A 16,893-nucleotide genomic window follows, 5' to 3' on the forward strand; every position below is an offset into this window, starting at 1 on the left:
TGAATTACATCATTTTACAGATGTGTGTTTGAGGTGGAAAAAAACCTAAAGCTATGTGGGTTGGGTACATTAAAGATAGACACATAATTAAAGGGCAATTTCTCCCCTTTATTGAAAAACAACAATGAAAAACATGCCACCACATACCTTTGCACCAACACACACATGCCATTACACTATGGTGAACAATGAGACAGCCTGTCTGTCTGGTAGAATTATTTTGAATTGTGAATATTCACACTTGTTGCAACTTGGAACTATTGCAATTGTTTATGCACTTATTACAACCATTTACACACTTTACAAACTATTTACACACTAACAGAAACACTAACTCTATAAATTAACTGAAATGTATTTTGTGATGGTCTTGTTAGCAACTGAACATGTTCTAACAAAAAAATGATAATAGTCATGACGATAATGTGCATTGTCTCATTTTCTGGACTGTTCTTTTGCCAGATGAAGCCACTTGCTTGATGTTTGACTGTGTTAGGAAAGTCGTTGGCAACCTAGCCAACATGGCTATCACAATAACATTACAAAGAGCACTTAACACTAGCATCAGGGGTAAAAAAAAACGTAATACTAGCATCAATGTCCAAGCCTGTTATAACAAGCTTGCTAACATCGCTAACGAGATGTCTTGCTAGCGGCTAAATTTAGCGAAACCTGTTAAATTTGCTTACTTTGTTTGACAAACTAGCAAGTCAACAACTTTCCTAACACAGTCAAACATCAAGCAATTGCAACACAAGACAAAGCAGACGTCCTCTTTTTTGAGACCTAAATGTGTCCGGGTAAAAGAGGACGTCTGGTCACCCTAGCTAAACTAGGCTAAGGCTACTTGTGTTAGGCTGTATATGGGTGAGCTTGGGGGTGTTCATGTTTATAATCACATTTGCTAACCTGTCGTTCTTTGAACTTTCTGAAAAGTTCGGGGTGTCTGTCTGATAGGTGCTTAGCCATATTCGACGTGTTCCCTCCATTTGCCTGAGTGGATTTGAAGGGTCTGTGTGTGTCGATGGGTTTTCCTTCGGTGTCTGCTTCGTACCCGAAGTATTTGCATGTGTGAGAGCTGGGCAGCCCCGCCCTTGCAGTCAATGCGTGCAGGCAGCATGACAGGGAGCGGAACAGTGAGTGCGCTCTGATTGCGTGCTTTTTTAATGAAGTACCGGTACCAAAAATATGCAAAATCGTATCGTTTTTAACGTAAGGGTACCGCGGTACTTTTCTAGTACCGGTACACCGTGCAACACTACAACAGACTAGGGCCTATATCAAACAACAGACTAGGGCCTATATCAAACAGACTAGGGCCTATATAAAACAACTTGTCAGGCTGTCATATCATATATCATATCATTATTTTAAGTTCTAAACACAGTCCACCTGGGAAAAACTAAAATTATATCATATACTGATAAAACTATACAGCCATGACACACCAAGCACAACAAAATAACGATACATTTCTCTAACGGCAGGACCAACATTAGGCCGCTGAACTAGAACATTTCCAGGATTGCCCAGGTGGGATCGACAATAGAATTTTGCTATAAAGTTGCAAACCCTAAATGGCTCAATTGCAGAATTACTTGATAAATGAAGATACCAGCACCACTGTTGATTCATTTCAGCTGATGCTTTGCCTGTGTTCATTCACTGACAGTAACCTCAACATGTTAACTCCTTAAGATATAATTCCTTTTGCTTTTACTGCAAAACCTCTGGTACAAATAAATGCTGCTTGTTTTTGTTTAACACTTGCTGCTTTAAAAAATGGCGCTCGTTGTTGTCTTCCACTCATGTATATAATAAGCGTCAACCATCACAGCAAGTCCCACCCAGCAGCTTCAGGTCTTCACCGAAGTAAAATATTACTTCAACATATTTCACTTGGTCACAACAAAAGGTTATAGGTCTGGTTACTTCAAAACAACAACATTTTAAGGATGGCCTAAGTGTGCATTTATGAGTGAAGGTGTGTGCTGTTTATCATGAAGAGGGGAAGAAGAAGGGAAAACTGTCACGGTTGCATGCCCCCACAGAAACACACACACACACGAGAACTGTGCTAATCTCCAGCGCTCAACTCTTGAGCTCTGACACACATACCAATACAGAAGGGACTGTGGTTCCACCTCGCCCAGATGTTTTCTCTGGGTCTGAACTGGGGCACGGTTCCAAGAAAAAAAAAAAAAGAAGGAAAAAAAGAACAGGCAGAAATGTGAGAAAAATAAATAAAAATAAGCCCACTAATTCTGACTGGCACTGGAGGAACTTGCCAAGAAGAACAAGGGGCCTAGAGGGAATGGGATTACATAATGAGCAAGGAAAGGGCTACAGATGTTTACAGAAATGGGCTAAACATTTCAGCAACGCCCACAAGAACGCTTGTTTCTTCCTCGTTCTAGTGATCTAAACTCAGCACCACTAAGGGTTGCCAAACAAGGGCACCAGTAGAGCTAAGGAGATGGGTGCAGGGGGACACCTGATTCAGGCCAACAGCTAATTGCTCCTCAAGTACTTGTGAAAATGGTTCGCCCAGTTCAACCACGTCCATCACACATGGATGCATAGACAAAACAAATCTAGATATCTGTATATTTATATAGGCTGTATGTGTAGCCTATATGTAGGCTCTGTGTGCGTGGTATGTAAAAATCACACATGCTTAAAATAAGAGAGGAAAAAAGGTGTACATACAGTACATAGACACAGTACACAGACACACTCATACTACACTGACATGGCACAACGGTACAAAGAAAAACAGGAAATGAGAATATGTAATAGGAGGTTTTCATGTCTATGAACCATGTCACCAGTAGCAACCTATTATTTCAATTAACCCACATTTCTATATGACTGCAAATGCACTTCTGCTATGTTACTACCTGCTACTGGTTAAACACAACACCCTGTGCACAAGTAGAGGGGGAAATGCCAGCTAACTACCAGCCAGTCACTGACTGACAGTGAAAACAGAGTTTTGAAAATTTGAAAAGTTATAGCCTACAACTAAACAATACTATTATTAAAGCAATGCCACTACGAGAGGAGATAAATACTATAAATAGTGTATTATTATATCAGCAAAACATGGTTTGGGCAAACAGAATATCCCCAGTGAAGTGAACCTACCCTGCTGAAAGTTGATAGCATTTAGAGTCACTTTATGTAAAACAAATCTACTGGCCTCTGATGTTTCCGATAGATTACATCCTGCTCATAGAAATAGAACTGGTTGACAACCATGATGTGTAACAATCAAAAATAGATTTTCTATTCATTGCCACTGAGGACGTGGTGGAGGCTTTGGAGGTTGCAACTCAGCCTTCACAGTGAATAAAAGGTGATTGAATAAAGTAGGGGCCGTGTTGTCATCGTTTTCAAAAAGCTCAGTTTTCGCCTGTCCACATGGCGATGTAAGGGTTGTGTTTTCAAAAGTCTCCACTATGAGACCCGTTTTCAGAAATATGCGATTTCAGGCCCCAAAAAAGCTGTTGTCGTGTGGCCTAACGAAAGGCCAAAATGCAACTAAACTTCTCCGTTTTCACCAGACGCCACCTGAATAGCAAATTAAACCTCCCAAGCCAAGCACTACACCTCCCTTCAGATGCAGCCAGGATGACGAGATGCCTACCTGCTCTAAAAATGAACTGGCTAAAAATATTCTGTGTAGGTGTTTAATTTGATCCCTGCAGTCACTACAGGAACGCCCATGTGGTGTGCAGTGGTTACATGCAAGAGTTCACCAAAGAGGGAAATAGAAAAAAGATGAGCAGTATGATATGATAAGTGCCAGAAAGAGTAAACCTCTCGTGACCACGACCATCCGTCATTACTGCTCACTGATAAAACACTGGATCTGCTTGCTTGTCTTCTTGACCAATACACGTTCTCTGTTTCAATCTGTGAAGCACACAAACCAATCAGCGCAAACCCTACTCCCTACCAGCCTCCCTAAGTGTATTGACTGTTCAGCAGAACTGACAGCATGATTTCAGTCAAATATTTTACACCATGATCACAGAAAATATCTCCGATTGGCAAGAGGGATGTGCAAGGACATGAGGTAAAACTCTGATGGCGGAAACTCCACTCTGCTTCAGTGGTCTATGCCTCCTCCAGACTGAAAAGAGGCGTCGTCAGCCCTAGGAAGATCAGCCTTTGGTTAGTAAGTCTACTTCTAATAACAATCTTCTAGAGGTGTTAACAATGCATCCGTCCGCTAAATTAATCATGTTGAATGACAACACAGCATCATAAATCTTAAAATGTTTTTAAATGTGCTATATTCCTTGACAAGTATGTAACGTCAACAAACAATCAGCGGATTGTAGTCCTCATAAATGTGGAGTAGCCTCCATGGGAAATAACTAAATCATAGCACTCATCCCCACAGGGACAACATGTAGAAGCAGCTGTGTCTGATAAGTGCACCGAAAAAATACAAGTTTCAACTCACAGGAAGTCAGTAATCAGATTCGCGTTTTAGATTTGCACATTTCAGCCTAACTCATTCCCTCTTGTTCTCTGAGAGACAGGGAGACGGAGTGTAACTGGTGCAGTACGTTGTAACAGATGATTAAAATATAGGTTATGTCAACATCATACTGCAGTGTTTATACTCCACTTATATTCCACTGAACCATGATCACACATCCAGCGGGCAAATGCTCCGATCAGACAAGGCCTGGCTTCTGCCATTGACCAACATGACATGTTTATCATAACTAGTCATCTCTCAGCCTCTTCTACACGACACCATACATACGTGCTCATGCGTGTGTACGCACACACAAACACTTTGTTTACATTTGAAATATTTTTATGGCAATGTAGTCAGAGATGTTTACCTTCAAATTACTGTTGTAATTTCAATCTCTAGTCGTTTGACCCTCATCATGCTTATGGGGTGATCACACTAGACATCTAATGTTCATCCACTCCACATTCACAGCCGAGCAGTCGTAAGATATGCTAATCATTCCTTTTAACTAATCTGTTGAATTCATAAAAAAAATGCCTCTAATATTTCATTATTTCAGATAGGTTCTTTACTTCACAGTTACCTTGATTAGTCCATTATTTTAGGAGAGTAAACATCTATGTATAAACTAGCGTAACTACCGTAGAGTTCCATTTGCTGCATAACCTAAAGCAAAGTTCAATTTCTGCCCTTCTCAAACACGTTAATTCAGTGATTGCCATGGTATCTATTAATGATTTTACTTAAACCTTTAGTGTCCATTGCCACACAACACCATAACACTAAATAAATGCATGCTTTTCACTGAGAGTGGGAATGAAATAGCCTATGTGTGTGTGCACGTGCGGAGAGAGGGTGTAGCATTCTTGCCTGAAATGCCCATCACATACAACTTTTAAATGGCTAGTAGCGCTCGCACCACAACTACATGGCATTTAGTTTTACATGGTGATTTACATCACAGAATGATGCAACATTGAATAAACTGCAGTTAATACACGGGTGCGGTCAATACACAGGTTTATTTGATAAAATACTGCAATGCGGTTTATATACGGTGTGGTTTATAGTCAGTAATATACGGTACAGACCAACACAAGCGTGATTGGAGGCCAGGTACACAAGGAACGCAATCAGAGCTCTGTGGGCCTCTGGAGAGATTGTGTCCAGCCACTTGATCCATAATCATCAATTATCCCTAACTGTGCAGGATGGGTCTTCTGATGTCTCAGACTGATCCCAATTCATTACAAACCATAGGGAGTTAATTGTTCCCAAAATCACACCATGTAATCCTGATGCTTTTTTTAAAGGAGACTCCGTGACTTTCCCCAGTCTTTTGAAAACTGCTGTGATCAGAGAAATAGAACAGAGATCAAGAGTCCAGCACACCAGCATTATGCCTTAGTGATCAATATTCATATGATTTACTCGCCCTGCACACAATGTCGCATGAGTCACAAAACTTAACCTCGCCAAATAAAATTAAAAAAATCTTTTGATGAAGCTTGCTTTCAAATATGTAGAGAGAAAAAAAAAACTAAAACAAAAGAAACAAACATTCACTAATCTGCTCTGCGCACCGTTCATAAATCAAATCAATCAAACTGACTTTTAAAGTCTACTTGTCAGACACATTATCTTCCATTTCTTCTTACATATTTTTGGATCTGAAGAGCACAGGTCAGGGAGTTGAATGTAGGAGTGTCATGCAGGGCACGCAAAGAGCACAAGGTAGAGAGGCCCTGAACACCGCTGAACAATTTCACACTGTTGAAAGTCAGCAGACTGAAATGTCTGTTTTAAATGTGTATAAAAAAATATTGCATTAATGGATCTCTCCAAAATAATGTAGCAAAATAGATGAAACCATCATCCAGTCAGAAGGGTGCTTTTAAAGCAGCAATAAGGAGTTTTGGTCTGAAACTAGCAAGTTAACTTCCTCAAAGCCTCAAAAGTCAGAGTGAGTGGTAAACCTCAACGTAGAAGAGCCCTATGGCTTTGTTAATGTGCCTAGTCTTATCCTGTATGGCTGTGGGAATGGCACATGTCTATCTGTTCTTCACATGATCAAATTCATTTGAAGATGATAGCAAGCTTGTTGCCTATGAAAACATACCTCAAAGAGAGGCTAATTGTTGCATAGTTTTGCTTTACCTGTCAATCTGCACTGCAACTCCAAGTCTGCCTTCTCATGGCCATGGATTGGGCTTGGAGCGCTTCAAACACGTTCTACATGCGTGCACTGTTCCCACGCATAGACCAAACACCTACAAAAGGTAGCTATAGATGTATAATGGAATAAGCATCTGGCTTCTTAAGACTACCTCAGACTCACTGCAAAGTGAGAGGGCAGGCCCTGCAGACTTCCTGATAAAAGGAACCACAAGACAGTAGCACACCTCTCTCTCTCAAACCTTTGTTTCTATATTTAGGCATGGGAGATGGGGTGTGTGTCTCAGTTTATTTTCAAGGTGAAATCAGTTCCTCCCAGGATGTTGGACGGTTCTTCTCCCAAAACATCTTCAGTGAGCAAGGAACAAACAAACTGAAATCAAGTTCCTCTGTCAGAGGCCAAACCAGCAAGAAAGCAACAGACATGTGCATGTTAGATCCAAGAGGGCATGCTAGCTAATGCCCTTGACATCAGTCATAAGACACTGTTACAGTTACAGATGCAATCCTGCCTACATGTGACACTTAATGATCATCACCATAATGGAACAGTGTCGTTTGCAAGACCTACAAAAAGAAAATTTACCATTTCAAGAAAGAGGCTGATGCTAGTTGGGCCCAATGTCAACGGACAGAAAAATGGCTTACTTTTTGCATCAACATGTGGGTTTCGGGTGCCTGGCTCTATTAACAAATCTGCTATGTACTTTTTTTAGTCATAAAAATGACTATACAGTTTTAACAAAACACATTAATATGTAAGTATATAGGCGATTAAGACAGTGAGAGAGAGAAAAACCAAGAATGAAACACAAGATGTCTTGTAAAGAGCTGAGTGTTCGACCAGGGCACTGGCTCTTGTGCAGGAAAAAAAAAAAAATCAATACATTTTTCCTCTTCCTTCTCCTCCCTGTCTGCGGGTGATGTGTGTGCGTGAGAGGGGGAAAGGCTTAAGCCGAAATTCTCAGCCTCTCTGGTTCAGCTCTTTATTAGCACAGATAGGCTAAACCATCAGTCGGTAATGAACAGGGCAGAGGGAAATTTAGTCAGTGAGAGAGAGGGAATGAGAAAAAAAAAAAAAAAAAAAGTATTTTACTCAGAAATCCTCCGAGACAGGCAAAGGTCATCCAGCGGTGCTCAAGCCCTCCACAGGAGTAACAATGAGACAGCATGTTTCAGAGGCAAGCCAAGCCAAGTCCAGTGTGACATCACGTCTAACCCCCACAGAAAAATTTGCAAAGAGAAGGCAAGAGAGAGAAAAAAAAAAAAAAATCCCACAAATCAAAAGAACAAGATTTTCACCTTGTCATGTTTGCCTCCCCACCCTTGCACAACAAGCTTGCGTTTTTGAGGTCATCCGGTTAAACAAGCTATGAAGGGGTCGGCTTTGTTTCTTCCAGACATCCCAAATGATTGACCTCTTTGCAAATGAGAAACAGACCCCCATGTTTAAAGGCCATTGAAAAATGTGAAGCGCAACAATGCCAGCTCAGAACTCAAGACACCCAGACTCCAATAATAATCCTGTATCGGCGGTCAATGGAATCAAGGTATCAATTCAGACCGGCACAGGGAAAAGGGATGCTGCTGGAATCACTCTTGAAACATGTCTGTGTACATGGTACATGGTGGGTGGATCTAGAGGAGATGTGTGTGTCGTAGTAATGCAAAAACATATGGATGGGCCACACTCACTCAGTCTCCCTCTCTCTCACAGCGAGAGAGAACAGAGCTGTTCGAAGCCTTTTAGGCTTCCTGCGAGAGTGTAGGTAAGGGGAGGCGATTTAGTTTCGGCCTATCAAAAACAAGGACAGCGAAAGCCCCTCCCCCCCAAGAGATGACATTTCCTTACAAACATCACCTTATTTTGAGCACAATGCCAGTGTGCAATTAGACTCGTTTTTCCACTGTGACAATAGGCTTGGTGTGTGTGTTCCTGCATGTTTGTATTGTAAACATTTGGAGGCGCAATACCAAATGAGGAGGATCTTTCAATTGGCAGAGAAAAAAATTATAATGGAACAGCCACACCGAATCCCAATGTATCTACTATGAGCTGGGAAAGTCAATGCCGAATATGAAACCTAGTACAAGAACAATCGTCTAGAATGGGAACTAGCCAACGGTTACAGATAATGAGACACAATCAGAAACCCAAGAAATCAGTATAAAACAACGCAACAGTATACATACCTCCTAGCAACATTATCAGACCACGTTTAAAGTTACAAATCAACACAGACACATTTTGAAAGGGCAACCAATCCCTGTCCTAAGAACAATCATGGATTATAAATGACTTCCGTGTGTGTATTTGCACACAGGCCTATATAGTGTGCGAGTGTAAAAGGGCAGCTCAAAGTTCCCATGATGAGCTGATAGCACCATGTCTTCATGTGTTCATGTGTGTGTGTGTATGTCTGGTTTAATTTAGGCTATTGGCCCATGTCAGAGATCCAGTAAACTTTGGACTACAGGTTAGGCACAGCCAGTGGGTTGATCCCACAAACTGGAAAACTGTCCTTCACACCTGCCTCGACAAACGCCTTCCCATTTCAGCCAGCCCTCTTTTCTTCCAACTAGCCTCATTCTTTCAAACAAGACCAAAATCAGCAAATTACGGTATTCTGCAGTCTGAACAGAAACAAAGCAAAAAGACGAAAAACACATTCCTTCAGAATCACAAAAGCCATGATCTCTTCCAGCTGTGGGAAGCATTGCTGGCAGAGGCAATTTGTTCGCAGTAGTTCATCAGATGAATCAAACACAATCCCTTTCATTAAAAAGGACTTGAGGACTTCATATGAACACGTCTCTGTGCTTGTGTTGTGTGACAGAGCGAGTGAAGACATTTTGATCAGACATGTAGTAGGGAGGGAAAAATCTCAAAAACACAAGGAGGGTGTTGTCTGCTCCCAACCTCGTCCAAATCCAACGCTCTTCTGTGTGCCGATAGGCTGAATCACAAAGTGTGTTCCAGAGTATTTCCCCAGCACACACCCTCAAGCAGGTGACTCAGCCTGTTCCTCCTCAGGCCAATGTCAGACACCATTAGTGGCCACAGGAAAAAAGGATTGACTCCAACTTCATGGCCAACTGTGAACTTGACCCACACAGAGAACAGCCCATCCAGGTCCACCTGTTCTTTCTGAAGCCATCTAGCACACTGACCACAGTGTCTGCGTCTCCCAGTTTCTCCGCCACTCACTCTCGTATTTCTCGAAAAGCAACACTGTTGTGTCTGCAACATGCAAAGGGAAGGCCAAGGACAAGGCATCCAATCCAACATAGGTCACAGCTGATGGAAATGTCCTACACTGCCACACAAGTAATAAAAGCAATGCCCTGGGGATTTCCGCCATAAGGAATGGCAGGTTGATTCTCAGAAATTCCATACAAACAGAGCACATGGTGCAGGGAGGGCTGAACTATTGAAGTATTGATTTTGTTTGCGCCCAACAGACCTTATGCCAGAGTCAAGACAAAAAAAAAACTGTTTGGAAGGAAAGACCTTTCAATAGTTATATTTGCTGTTTTAGCCTATCATGCCAAAGTGCAGTGTGTTTTCATATGTTCTTGGGGAAAATGCCTGAGAACAGAGAATAAGCAGCAGGATGAAACAAGACCAACTGACTCTCACAGTTCCTTTCCTCCCCCACCTGCTGCCACCAGGCCTTTGATGGGGAACTACTGCAGTTAAACTACTGATTGTGCTCACAGATGACATCTAGTTTGGGAACAAAGCGGTAGAGGAGTTCACAACAGGCCAGGGATACATTCTGCTGTCAAAATAGGCATGTACAATTTGATTATGGCGTGATCAACTGAATTCTATTCATCCATTAAACTATTACACTACACATTATACAGGGCCCATAACATATTGCCTCCACAAAACAGAGGGGGGGGGGGGGGGGGTTTGTGAAGATGAGACAGAACAAAAGGAGAGAGACAGGGGACAGAGCTAGTGTGAGACTATCCAAAGGTCAAAATTTCAAGACCACCCATCCCCATCCCCGTCCCCTTCTTCATCACCACGTTCCTTTCCACAGGAACTGGTCTTCCCCTCATGCTAAGACAAAGGGTGGGGTAAGGAAAAGAAGACGAGGGAAAGGGAGGAAAAAGGACATAGGAAGTGATGTGATCTCCCAGACAAGCCTGAGAATCGACAAGAGCCAAAACAAATCTCTGTATGAGGGCAGCTCCTTCTAGAAAATGATAACAGTTGCATTCTGTTGTTACATAATGCAGCTTCCTGCTGTGATCCAGAGCCCATCACCAGGCCATACGTTAGCACGGCAGCTAAGCCCCTCTTTTAACGCCTGCCGAGCTTGTGTGACATTTGCAACATAAGCAAATGTTTGTCCTATGGTGCAACAGACTTCGCTTTAGAAAAAGCAGTTCTAAGATTTTAGGGGGGGGGGGGGGGGGGGCTAGGGTTATGCGAGTCACTTGTCCTTCGATTCTTTGTCCTTGCCCCTTACACTCAATCTCACAGAAAAATAACACAGAAAAACACAGACACACAAACGTGTACAGACTTTTGTAAGCTATCACTAACAAAAGAGATCATCATTTTACCCAGATGGGGATGGTTGCAAGAAGTGATCTGATAAAGGCTGACCAACATGCCTTCCTTCAATTTCCACATGCTTAAAAATAAATAAAAAGCACCTGGTTGAAAAATGCAAGGTGTTACAGTTATTAAGAAATAATAAAGGAGGGGGTGTCCACAACAGCCTGTATCCTAACCGGACAAAAAAGCACAGACAGGTTCAGGCATCATTCAACACTGATCTAGATGAGCTACCGTAGGGCACATACTATTATATTATTGTTTCCACTCATTCACATTCCAGCACAATGACAGAAAGCACTTGAAGGAGCGCATGTTTTGTTGGCATTTGTGTATCTGTATTAGTCCATTAGTGAAGCTTTCATTTTCTTTTATAGCATAAATGTGACATTCTGAATACATGCGTGCTTGTGCACACCTCCTCCTCCCTAGAAGGAAAAAGCTTGATGTCATGCTTGGGTACTGATCCCTTTGGAAATTCAGTCAAAGGATTTGTAACTGCATAGGCCACACCACCAGAATAGCCTGACCAGGCCTCTATTATGCAAGGCAGTATCACTTTACTCCCTAAGTTTTAAAAATACAGTTTTTAATGAAAAGACAAATGAATAAGATGGCAAATATTTTCGACCGAATTTCGAGACCATGTAAACAATGACTCTGGGCTAAACTTCTACGATAAAGTATCTGATGCAAGTACATGCAACGTAACACGTTATATAATGGAAAAGTACCAGTCCTGTAACACTAACCGTGCGTGTGCAGGTTACTGTGCTAGCGAGTGGTTTTATATACAACCGTGGACCGGGTGTTAGAGACCGATAACATACAATTTGAAGTTCAACTCCCTGGTATTACTTCCTGTACATAGCCCATTATAATGAACATGCAAGCCGAATAAGTCGGGGAAAAACACATGCAATAGAAATATGCTTGGTGTATAATACAGCCCTGCCCAGTCTGTAATGGTCAAACATAGTATCCTGTGAAAACGAAGCTTATATGCCATGGGGTGTCCGAAATCAAGATTATGCAATTCGACGAGTAATGCAAAACTGCCCTTCAACACACATTCCAAACGACCCAGCTTCCAAGAATTTGCAACCAGAACACGTAAAGCCAGAAGACGGCCAGCACAACTGTTAAATAAATCAACAATGTTGCTACAACAGAAACGATAGCGGGCGCCGTTTGAGAACACAAGATCAGGAATATTATTTAGTTCTGAGAAATAGGAGCCATAGCCTACAATGCGGAAACCTTGCCGCTAGATCTGGGTGGTTTAGTTTTGCTGCTGATAAGATCCTGAGAGCATTAATACAGAAGAGGAAACGGACACTTAAGAAAGCGTTATATTTCTAAATGTCTGAACTCTTTCGATATTAACAAATGAATTCGTACAAAAATTGGATTATTATTACATAAACACGCACAGTCAGAGGGCTTTAGGCAGGCCGCGTTTTTACAACCAAAGCTCACAGGCGGAAAAACACACGCTAGCGTCAGTAAAAAAAAAAAAAAAGAAAGAAAGAAAAAAAGAAATGTACCCTACAAAAAGCCGCCCAAGTTTACAATGCGGCGCCGGACACTTGCACACAACACTAAGTTATTATAATAAAGTTGATATTTCCTATGCTTAAAAAGATTTGCACAATGACTTCTGCCGAAGCAATGTCGTATAAACTGTGTGTAATGGAGACGAAGCTATTTATTAGACATCTAAGGCCTGTACCAGCCATTAAGAGAATAGCGCTTTACAGTGGACCTGGCTAAAGCCCAGCCACATTTACGTTCCCATTTATGCTTGAACAGGTAGCGTTTCTCACCAGGATACAGCAGAAGACTATCGAAATAACTATCGTTTGCTTTCATTCCTACGCCCCCTGTGTGGTTAGAATATAACCTTAATCGAATAAGTAGGCTGCCTTGCATGTGAGGGGCCGTTGGATAAATGTACCGTCTAGATGCTCTGACTGTGTACATACTTCATGTTTTAGCCTGCTTCAAATGATAGGAAATAACCAGCAGGCATGTTAACGTTACAGCAAACTACAGGACCCTGACCTAATGTTACTGAACAGATGACGCAAACAGCATACAATATTTCACCTATATGTATCTTGCTTTGAAGGAGGTTTCCATAGGGTTAAGAGTGGGGAATTTAGTTTGTATTTTAAAGTTAATTTTTACTGCTGAGTTTTAAGCAACAAAGAAAAAGGAGGAACCTACCACGTGATGAGGAGCCGAATCCGGGGGAATTCAGTGACAAATCCCCACTGTTAAAAAAAAATTAAACCAGTACACCAAAATGGGATAAATATCTTGTCGTTGGACAAATATTCCACTCGATTGGATCAGTTTCTTATGCGCTCCACTTTCGACAACCCCGTGCTGCTCTCGAAATCACGAAATGGGCGAAAAACGGGCAACGTTAGTTAGCGAAGGAACCGACTCTGCTTGCCTGCTGGAAAAAATAAACGCATAGAAAATCGGTCTTCCATCAGCTGCGAATGCTTGGAATGGCGTTGAATTTATCTTCCGTAGTTCCCAAATGTATTTCACTCATAAATCTGACGATTTCCCCCTACTATATCCGTATTTTATTGTTGTTGTTTCAGGGAGAGCGACACTCTGAAAATGGCGGCGCGCTCGTCTCCCTCGGATTTCAAGTCTGTCTGACAAACAGAGGCCGAGAGCACAGCAGCGGCGGGAGACATTCCTCACACCCGCCGCTAGAGTGGAACCTTTACACACAGAACGCTTTTATACACTAGAGGGAGCCACCAGTGCAAACGCAATTCAAGCCACGGAAACAGCTTCGCTGCGGCGGCCATCACGGCTCCAAAACAATCGAAAACTGCAGTGCCAAGTTCCGGGAGGGAATACAGCGCGTGGACCAAAATGAAGCCCCTGCCAGCTGAGTTTCCACACCCCGAGAAATAAAATCAGTCTAAGACCAACAGTAAGAGAAATGAACACCCTTTTGAGTTCAGAGCAGTTACTGAACATGGAGGTGGCTCTATATTCTGGGAACAATTTGGTACAATTCATTTTGAGGATAAAACCTTTCATGTCATGCCTTCTCTAGTGAACACTAAATACAGCCATTAGACAGCCGTCCTAACAAACTATTATATATTAAATTATCCATATCCTATTCATCAAATGTAATGGGAATATTGGATAGAGAGGTGTTTTGATTATCTTGGGAAGTGCAGAAAGAATGGCATATCTAAGCTTTTAGAGGGCTTTGGCCTCACCGAGTCTGACAAGCGCATTCCATAAGTTTCCAGCACAAGCTTACTACATTTACATTACATTTAGTCATTTAGCAGACACTTTTATCCAAAGCGACTTACACATGTATACACATTTTACATTTACACTGATGGCACACTGCACATCAGGAGCAATTAGGGGTTCAGTGTCTTGCTCAAGGACACTTCGACAGGGAATCGAACTAGCAACCTTCTGATTACTAAACGACTTATCTACCCCCTGTACCACTGTCGCCCGACTACCACTAGGGGGCGCTCTGCATAAATGCCAGTTCCTGTTTGCAAAAATTAGATGGATAAAGAGAAAAGTGAAATAATATCGGTTGCCATTCCATCACCTTGCTGAAACTTCAATTTCACATAATAATAACCACAGAGTTCCATCTCCAGCAAACCGGTCTATAAAGATGTATGCAGTGCACCCACGTTGCCTTGCAGTGACCAATAGGCTGCGTCAATGAGGCAATTTTTTTCCCCACCCGCTGAAGCGTCTGCGCCACCTGCTGTCTAAAAGTGAAACTATTCATGAAGAGGACTTCGATTCCAAACAGTCTACATGCCAGCACTCTAATCATGCCACATCAGTCACACTAAATGTATTTCAAGGGTTGTACAAATTAAGGCGCTTATTGAAGTTTAATATTTGCCAAGCCTTTACCAAAACAAAATTTCTGGGTTTAAACATCTCGTACCTTAGACGGTTTGTATCCCTGTCCACGGATCAAATTGACAAAACCCATTATTCCACAAGTTCTCGAATTGACAGCGGCTCCAAACAATTGTGTCCCAGATATCTCTTACGCCTGAAACAAAAAGAAACATTTTAAACTTTGTGGTCTTAATAGTCTTGATATGTAACAATGAGAAGTGTACAAAGTGTAGTGCACAAACTTTGTTGGAATGTAAAATAAATGTCTACTGTATTGCACGGTGAATGTACAAGTTGCAATTGCTCGTGTTTAATTAAGTAACTAATCTAACTCTGATCTTATGTTATACAAAGTAAATCACCGGGAACTCTAAATAAGCATAATAACTTGATAGATAGTAACTTAGTATTTTTTGCACGCATGTTCAACGTGACAGGTTTAATGGCTCATTTTAAGGTACAAGCGCTCTAATGATTCGTGATTTCCTTCGCTTCATTATTGCCATTTCTAGCAAATGGCATACAAGCTAGCTTACTTTTATGTTACTGCTGATTGTAACCTTGGGGTTTTAGCAACTACAACAAGTAAAACATTAATAACCATGTAGTAATTGGCCATGTCTAACCTATTTCCGATACGTAATGTCACTGTTCACTTGGAACTAAGTGTTGTTTGGCCTGATGCCTTAGCTCATGAACAGTCTCTCAAATGACTGTTAACGTTAGCTGGCTAGCTCGCTAGCTCCAAAATAACTTCATAATGTAACGTTGGCTAACATTAGTAAGCGACGAACTGTAGACCGAAATAGCTACTAAAAGATAACTTATAAAACAATAAGGATTTGTATATGTTAAGTGAAAAAATGAAATACCGACATCCTTTGTCTTAAAGTAACGTTAGTCTTAGACAAATAGAAATCCTCCATCATTTCAAGACTGCTATGCCATAGATAGACGGTCGCTAGCTTCCCAAACGGCCTATTCAATTGGCTGACAATCTAGCTAACGTTTCCAACTAGCTGGCTAGCAGCAGCTTTCTGTACGTTTCTTAGCTGCCGAGCTAGCTAGTTAGCTACCACAACTTTTTAATAAACAAATGTTATGACAGAAAATATTGCGCAACTGAAAGGGAAAAAATTAATTTCCAAGACAACACGTAGTTTACGTTATACCCTTATTGTTACACTGTTATTTGGGAGACAGATTTAATTTATTTGTAAATATTGGGTAGCTAGCGTTGCCTGCTGTACGATTACACCGAACGAAACAATTTTGGCCTGTTGACTGCAAACACTGTAAATATTTACTTTACCGTTACACACAGGCTTACCTAATTCAAGTTACATATACACGACGTGTTTCTTCTGTGATGTACCTACGTACAGTTAATCGTAAACCCTGGTATACGACTATTTTTTCTTTAAATAAACTAAATTTAACATGACTGTGTCTGGGATACATGTTCACTTACCTGCACGGATCAACCAGCCTTGAACCGGAATCGCCTGCCTGTTTTAAACTGCGATTTGACAGTCGAGCGAATGGAGGGTTTTGATTGGAGTGTTTCTCTGCCCATCTTTTAAAAATGGGCGTTCAACAGAAAGTGAATACAATTTTAAGTTTGCAGGAGTTGTTTTCAAATAACATAGGCACAGATGTGAAATGAATGTATATGAATTAACGATACTACTTTTGTGTTCATGAGTTTGATGTTCAG

At 41.4% G+C, this 16,893-nt stretch overlaps 1 protein-coding gene across 4 annotated transcripts in view; it reads right to left on the reverse strand.

Annotated features, from left to right (window-relative positions):
• Positions 1–16,676, reverse strand: part of kansl1b (KAT8 regulatory NSL complex subunit 1b) — a 68,423-nt gene extending 51,747 nt beyond the window's left edge. For 2 of the 4 annotated variants that reach the window (XM_031567327.2, XM_031567311.2), the window contains exon 1: positions 15,220–16,676. The gene's annotated coding sequence lies outside the window, so the exon portion shown is untranslated. Of the gene's footprint in view, positions 1–13,478; positions 14,615–15,219 lie in introns of those variants that run through there. The other 2 variants (XM_012816863.2, XM_012816862.2) reach the window with 2 other exon arrangements.
• Positions 16,677–16,893: the final 217 nt, after the last annotated feature.

The sequence above is a fragment of the Clupea harengus genome, chromosome 1 (assembly GCF_900700415.2).
Source record: "Clupea harengus chromosome 1, Ch_v2.0.2, whole genome shotgun sequence".
NCBI classification, from domain to species: Eukaryota; Metazoa; Chordata; class Actinopteri; order Clupeiformes; family Clupeidae; genus Clupea; species Clupea harengus.